General features: G+C 38.4%; 1 long non-coding RNA gene across 1 annotated transcript; it reads right to left on the bottom strand.

Annotated features, from left to right (window-relative positions):
* Positions 1-2477: 2477 nt before the first annotated feature.
* Positions 2478-7023, bottom strand: LOC135293957 (uncharacterized). Its single transcript, XR_010356079.1, has 4 exons — positions 6869-7023; positions 6408-6503; positions 4382-4482; positions 2478-2515 (listed from the first exon to the last, which is right to left on the bottom strand). It is a non-coding gene; the product is annotated as an uncharacterized LOC135293957 (long non-coding RNA).
* Between the last annotated feature and the right edge of the window lie 867 nt (positions 7024-7890).

The following is a 7890-nucleotide window of genomic DNA, read 5'->3' as shown; positions in this document are numbered from 1 at the left end:
TGGTCTATGGTGCATTGAATGATGCTGCAGGAGATAGAAGGTGGTAAGAAAAAGTGGAAAATTTGGATTGAGATTAATTAGGAAGATGCATATTTCCTGTGTAACTCATTACAAACTACGATATTTTATATTGCAAGCAAATAATCTGAGACATATGTTAGGATATTTCGTAGTGATGAAGTCCAGATTTTAAAAGGGACTCTGGAAAAATATACATGTTCAAGAAAACTACCACAAAAATTAAAAATTAACATTAAAGGCTATAATGAATCAGTATCTTATGGCAGACAGCTTATTGCAATGTCTGTTAGGATTTTATACAGTGAATATTTAATGTAAATGCTTGAGATCTACCTGGAACAGACAACAGTTCCCTTTTCAAGTGAATGCTTTCATTACTAGTTAATAAGATATTTCATATATTTTGTTCTTTGCATGGTCCCCAAAATCTCAAAAACAGTACTAAGGGGAATACAGAGCAACTCTATTGTTTCACTTTTTACCCTATTTTTCCTGTTGCCAGTGCTATATTACCTATAATGTGTAAAATGGATGTTGGGCTATCTGACTGCTGTTCTCATTTCATGTCTCAGCCTTTTAAGTCTAGGTTGTTTAACCAAAAAGGATGAATGTGGTGCAGCCATGATTGTGTGTCTCATCAGTAAAAGACTGAATTTTCTTGGGTGGGATTAAACTCACGGTGCAGGTCTAAAGTTTACTGTCAAGGTCACCAGCAGTTGGCCTTTTATAGTCTAAGAGGAGAAATAGGCACCACCAGAGTGCCATTCATCAGCTGTATTTCAGATTCTGTTTTAGGCAGAACTACACCTTAAAATGGCCTTGAATTTCCTAAATGACTGAAGATTTACTGTTCAAGTGAAGGTCAAATGCCACAGGCTCTTTTAGTGCAAGAAGAGTTTTTTGTTTGCTTGGGTTACTTTTGCCATAACAAAACTTTCTTGGAAGTCTTGAAAATCTTCTGTGGAGATACTAATGTATAGTAACTGTTATTAAATAATTTAAGTAATGTCTAAAGCAGCAACTTTTCAACACCATAAACATTAATTCAGAATTCACATGTTTTTATCTATTTGAGAAATCTATGCATCTGGTGTTATTGTCTTAAAACTTTGGCCATCAGAGCCAAAGGGATTGGAAAGGTACTCAGTTACAACATGGATTAACTTCTAGTACTTTTTAACATAATCAGATAAATTAACTAATCAAAAAGAACAGTATGACTCTTGTCATAGCTATAGAATATGATGTTTACTAATTTCCTTTGTGGACAAAATTTAGAATATAGAATGAGCTATGTGCTGCTTGCAGGCAAAATCCATTCTGTATTTTATTTTGATGTATTTTTTATTGAATTATTTTCTGGGGTTCATTTAGCTTCAAATACAAATTAAAAGGTCTAATTTTAAAGCAGCTGACATTGTAGAACACCTGATATATCATTTACAGACAAAGATAATGTAGTTTTTTGCATCCCTTAAAGTTTTTGTACAAATGCCCTTGCTTTTTCTGTGAGAGACAAAAGAGTTTTTCCAAACATCTTGTTTCATCAAATTAAGATCAGGAAAAATGTGAATATTTCTTTTTTCATGTGCAAGAGATTTTTAAATCCCAAGTGTGTTATGGAATTGCCACTGGTTTCTGCAAAGTGGTATCTCTTATCAACCCATCTTGTCTATGTCAGATTTCAAAGCTTGTTGGGTAAAGGTTAAAATTATCATTTATAGGGAATTATATCCATATTTATTCTCTAGTCTTTAAAGTCACAGAAGGAATTACTCTTCCTTCAACCACAATTACTCCCAGAGTTTCTCTGGTGGAGTTGTTCTTCCTGTATTGATTCTGACACATGGTCTTCCTTGAAGATACTATAAATTGCACAATACGTGAATGCGGCTACAGACTCCTACTCCGCTCTGTTTTTTAAATTCACATTATCTAATGCCTACAGGTAATAAGGAAGTAGATAAACCTATTAATCAATAGAATTAAATTGGAAAGTAGAGGTTCTGTGGACACAAATATCCTTACCTCTACTTACAGACTTCCTTGATAAGTAGGCACTCAGCAGAAATCTGTGAGTCATTTATACTTTATATTGGCATGCCATTGCAATCAGTGTTTAACTCTTTCAGTTTTGTGGAGTTCACCTCCACTGAAGTACTAACCTCTGTTTGATGACTGTGGCACTATGAAGCATGTTCCTGAGTTCTGCTGAAGAACAAATAGGAGTATGACTGTCAATGAATAAAGTGGTATGGGAAAATAATAAAAGCAGCAAAATCAACCAGAAAAATAAACCAAAACCAAAACCAAAGAACTATCAACCCCCCCCCAAAAAAAAAACAACCAAAACCCACCACCAAAAAAAACCCCAACAAAACAAACAAAACTCCTCCACTACTAACTGTATTGTAATTCTCTGGAGGGAAAAAAAAAACAAACAAACCAGCAACAAAAATAAAATAACCCACCAGTATGAGATGATGAAATACACCTGGGAAAACATAAGCATAAGACAAAATCAGTGTAATGATGATTTGATATTTGTAGATGTGGTGCTTAGGGACATGGTTTAGCAATGGGTGTGGCAAAGATAGCCTAGTGGTTGGACTTAATGCTCTTAGGGATCTTTTCCAGCTTTAATGATTCTATGAATCTAAGATCTCCCCCTGAAACAGTTTAAGTTTCCTCTAAATGTCTATCATTCCATATTTGTTTTGCACATACAACTTTCATTAACAAAAATTTCAGGGCCCTCTCTGAATGCTATAATGGGCCCTTGTGCTGCCTAGTCCGGCGCTCCCTGTGGGACTCTTCCCAATCCCTGTCCATTGGCCCAGGAGCCTCATTTCAGCTCAGCCCAGGGTCACACGTGTCATTCCTTAGTGGTGTTGTAGGCATGCCAGACTCCAGCTCCACCACAGCCCTGCCCTGCCCCGAGGTGGGCTCCACTGAATTGGGCCCAAACCACGATCTGATCTAAATTATGCATTCCTAAGAGCAACTTTGGATTTTCTGTCAGAGTTGCATGGTTTTCTGTTCCAAATTCACCATATAGACATAAGAAGACGAACACTCTGTGATGAGTTTATAATCTTGTGATAACACTAGGTTATTAAGAATAACTCTCATTTGAAGTAAAGAAGTTCATTGAGTTCCAGGTTTCATCCACCTGAAGGCAACTTTTAGGCAACTGAGGCAACTAAGAAAAGAATATTGAGATGGATTTACCTTGTCTCACTTCAGGCAAAAGCTGTGTGCCTAGTTCAATCAGTCTGTTTGTGACTTTAGATCTGTTTGCATAGCTCTGTGAGAGTTTTATTTCTGACATTTGCCTTTGGAGAGATCCCAATTCAAATTGCTGCTTATCTGAGAAAGTTCAGTGCACTGGAATAAATTTTTACCAAAGGGTAGAAGAGAGTAAAATGGCCATTCTGCTTCACCAACTCTTCAGAAAAAACAGTCATGTCATGAACATAATGATTTGTTTTTAGTCTGTAGCTTATAATGCTTATAATAGTTGAAAGTGGTAAGAGCTTTATAGTTATGCTCTGCTGCAGCATTGCAATGAACTGCTGCAGTTCATTAGATGTACACCCCTGCCACATCTGTCACAGTTCAGGACCAATAAGAGTGTAGAGACTAAACAGACCTGAACACCAGAGCATTTAATCACAGATGTACACAGTTTTATAAATTAGATGACTTGCCAGTACTTCAGTAACCATGTGATCATTCTCCCTTCAGCTCTCACAATCTGCTCGGATGCAGGGCTGGATGGTGACATGCTGCTGTGGCCACCCAGACTGCACTGCAGCCTGGACACCTTGCCATGTCCCCAGAGTCATGTTGGTCAGCCAAACAATGGTGTAAATACATCTGGGTCATTCCTACCTTTTAATGGGGACTGTCCCACAAAAAGTCCCCTTTGTAATGGAGACTGCCCTTTCTGTAGGACCAGGAAACACCCTTTATCTTTGAAGGAGGAGGATAAAAAAAAGCAAGAGCAGATATCCCCATTCAAATGTTCCGTGTCCCAGTCAGGAACAAATGCCCGCAGCAACCTCAGAGAAAAAGGACAGAATCTTTTTCACTTGGCAGCTCCTCTTGTTTTGGGGCAAGCCAGCTCCACCACTGCTCTCCATGCATTCTTCTGCTCTATATTACAGCCTTGATGTGCAGACATCAATTTCTCTTTAGCAGGTTATAAGCACTTTTAACGAACTTCCTTTATTTCTGAACCCTTCTTCTATTCTTTCAAGATTTGTATTTTTTCCACTTAAATCTTGTATGCAAAAATGCAAATCCACACTAATGTTTCACAATTATTCCTATTTCCCTTATAAAGTCTGAAACTTACCTGAACATAGTTTTCACCATAATCCAGAATTTTCTATATTCCCCTTCTAACAGGGACATGTATTTAGGTCAAATGCTGTGTTAGGAGTCTTTTTCATCTTCCTGTGAAGGAACCAGATATGAGTCTTTCTTGCTCCCTTTCCCAAAGCCATCTGTGATTCATGCAATCACTGCCTTACTTCTGACACCAAAGGACAGTGCAGAAACTTGGATACCAATACATTTTAACCACAGATAAATGCACGCTTTTAGGACTGGTGTGGGAGGTAGAGAACAGTGCAAAATGAAGGTTTGACAAGTTGGCATTGAAGTCCCTGGCAGGCATTGTGTGATCCTGGAGCTGGGCCATAGTGTGCCCAGGCCTCTTTTTTATCCTCTTACTGGATACCAACACTGGTCTGACAAAGTAGAGAAAACAAGATGCCTGATCAGCCAGTCATGCATAAGACCTGGCTGTTGCCATCACTGGTACACTAACTCCATACCTCTGGGAAGTTCTCCGTATGTTTGCTGCTTTCTCAGTGATTGACAGGTTGTGCAGGTCAGAGATGCTCCCCTATCCTTAAAACAAGACTACTTCCCTTTCCTGTGTTAATTCACTAACACTATTGTAAACCACGCCTAACCCATGCTGGCTGCTGCAACCTCATCCAGAGAAAAGTTTAAACCACAAGGTTTTAAAAATGCATTTTAAACATTAAGTATTTTCCCATATTCCTTAGCAAGTTATTGCAATGTTTTAATTATCTTGTAGTTGACAAATTGTTACTGAAAGTACTGTGTGAATTTTTAACTTCTATTTTCAGCCTTTCAAGTTTTTTCCATCTTTTGTTTCTGTTGAATTCATCAAACATTATTGCCAAAGGTAACTTCATCAATCTCTAACCTGCTTCTGAATAAGCTGAATATTTTCTTATATTTCTCACTAATAAATCTTTTAGAAGACTAAAAATCCTTTTGTACTTTTCTAGATGCCATCTAGGAAAACTGGGCTGAAGCAGAATAGATGTCTTCATTAATGTCAAAGTCTCACCCTGATTAGTTTGAAGAAATGGGAAAAATTTCTGAAGTGTATGAAGAGATTTAATGGAGTGGAAGCCACACAGAGGTAGTTACAAGGTAACATACACAAATACATCTTTCATTTTATTTTTCTTGTTTTTTCACTTTATTTTATTGATTAGAAACTCTAAAGTAGTATTATGAACTATATAACAGTTAGTTTATTTTAAGGTCCAGGGACCAAGCTAGTCCCATTTGCTTTAGTCACTGAGGCATAACAATTAATAAAAGAACTGGCTTAGGTTTTTAACAAACTTAGATGTCAAAACACTATTTAACCCAGGTATGTTTACACTGCTCTCAGGAGAAAAAGAAAATTGTTCCTTATCTCTGCATAAAAAAATAGTGTAAATGCATTCATAACTCTATTTTAAATATTAATAAAATACATAAGGGCATGTAAGTGTCCTAGTAGACGTGCCAACTCTGTCAGGATCCAAACTTACATAGGTCCAGACCTACCCTATTCAGCCTTGTAGATAGATGTCCCTGTGGGTAATAATCTTTTCCAAGTACTGTAAGCCAAGCAATGTGTTCCTTTGGGACACTCCTGTTAGAGTTAATCTAACAGGATGTGTCGAGGGCCTGATCATTGGCATGCAGTCACCTATACTGCAAAATTGCCAGCAAAGTCCCTAATATCAGCAACTTTCTCCCGGCCAAAACTGAGCCAAGGATCATTCCCCATAGCAATTTGAACATAGCTGGTCTATTTAGGAAGGAAAGAGAGTTTAGTTGCAAAGAAAACTACTCTGCTGTGCCAATTAGCCTGAGGTCCAAAGAGTCCCTGGACTATTTTATTTATTAACATAGCCAGAGTAGTGGTATTTGCAGTTGTACTTTTCTACAGACTGTTTTTAGTGACAGATCTTTCTCCCTTTTTCTCATGTGAAATTACAATAAATATTTACAACTTCTAATAAAACTATCAGGAGAAAAATCTTATACTTCTCAATGGACCTTACCTGCTATTTGGTTACAGCATTATACATGACTATAGAGGTCTTCTGAGAAATATATCCTTATTAAGAAATTGGAAACCCAACTTTCATGTCATTGTCCTGTACAAACAGAACAGATTTCTTCTTTAATAAAAATTATGCTAAACCTCGTGATCAGATAGCAAAAAACTTGAAAAAAATAAGCAACTCCTCAAAACTTCCTTGAATTTTCTTAATTAAAATGTCATTGTCCTGCATACAGTACATGTGAGACAATCATTAAAATCTTTTAAAATTCAGACTAGAATATGCGATTACTTAATTGACAAAGTTCATTAGCTATGGACTTCACTAATAGAAATAACTTAAACAAGAAAAAAAGCTTAAATCTGAAAAATGCAATTAAATAGTACAATATAGAATTTTTTTTCTTTCATGATTATCAGCAAAAGAAAGAAAAAATTCAAACTCTAAACAAACCCTACAAGGCATTGCATAATCTACTTTTCTTTATTTTCTTCCTCTTCTTTTTCTTATTCCTCTTCCTCAACATTCATCTTAACAATTCCTTTTCTTTTTCTTTTTTTCTTTTTCTCTTTTTCTCCTTCCTTCCTTCCTTCCTTCCTTCCTTCCTTCCTTCCTTCCTTCCTTCCTTCCTTCCTTCCTTCCTTCCTTCCTTCCTTCCTTCCTTCCTTCCTTCCTTCCTTCCTTCCTTCCTTCCTTCCTTCCTTCCTTCCTTCCTTCCTTCCTTCCTTCCTTCCTTCCTTCCTTCCTTCCTTCCTTCCTTCCTTCCTTCCTTCCTTCCTTCCTTCCTTCCTTCCTTCCTTCCTTCCTTCCTTCCTTCCTTCCTTCCTTCCTTCCTTCCTTCCTTCCTTCCTTCCTTCCTTCCTTCCTTCCTTCCTTCCTTCCTTCCTTCCTTCCTTCCTTCCTTCCTTCCTTCCTTCCGCCACTTCCTTCCTTCCGCCACTTCCTTCCTTCCGCCACTTCCTTCCTTCCTTCCTTCCGCCACTTCCTTCCTTCCTTCCTTCCTTCCTTCCTTCCTTCCTTCCTTCCTTCCTTCCGCCACTTCCTTCCGCCACTTCCTTCCGCCACTTCCTTCCTTCCTTCCTTCCTTCCTTCCTTCCTTCCTTCCTTCCTTCCTTCCTTCCTTCCTTCCTTCCTTCCTTCCTTCCTTCCTTCCTTCCTTCCTTCCTTCCTTCCTTCCTTCCTTCCTTCCTTCCTTCCTTCCTTCCTTCCTTCCTTCCTTCCTTCCTTCCTTCCTTCCTTCCTTCCTTCCTTCCTTCCTTCCTTCCTTCCTTCCTTCCTTCCTTCCGCCACTTCCTTCCTTCCGCCACTTCCTTCCTTCCGCCACTTCCTTCCTTCCTTCCTTCCTTCCTTCCTTCCGCCACTTCCTTCCTTCCTTCCTTCCTTCCTTCCTTCCTTCCGCCACTTCCTTCCTTCCTTCCTTCCTTCCTTCCTTCCGCCACTTCCTTCCTTCCGCCACTTCCTTCCTTCCTTCCTTCCGCCA

Source organism: Passer domesticus, chromosome 2, assembly GCF_036417665.1.
Source record: "Passer domesticus isolate bPasDom1 chromosome 2, bPasDom1.hap1, whole genome shotgun sequence".
Classification (NCBI taxonomy): Eukaryota; Metazoa; Chordata; class Aves; order Passeriformes; family Passeridae; genus Passer; species Passer domesticus.
This window is presented reverse-complemented; position numbering and strand designations above follow the sequence as displayed.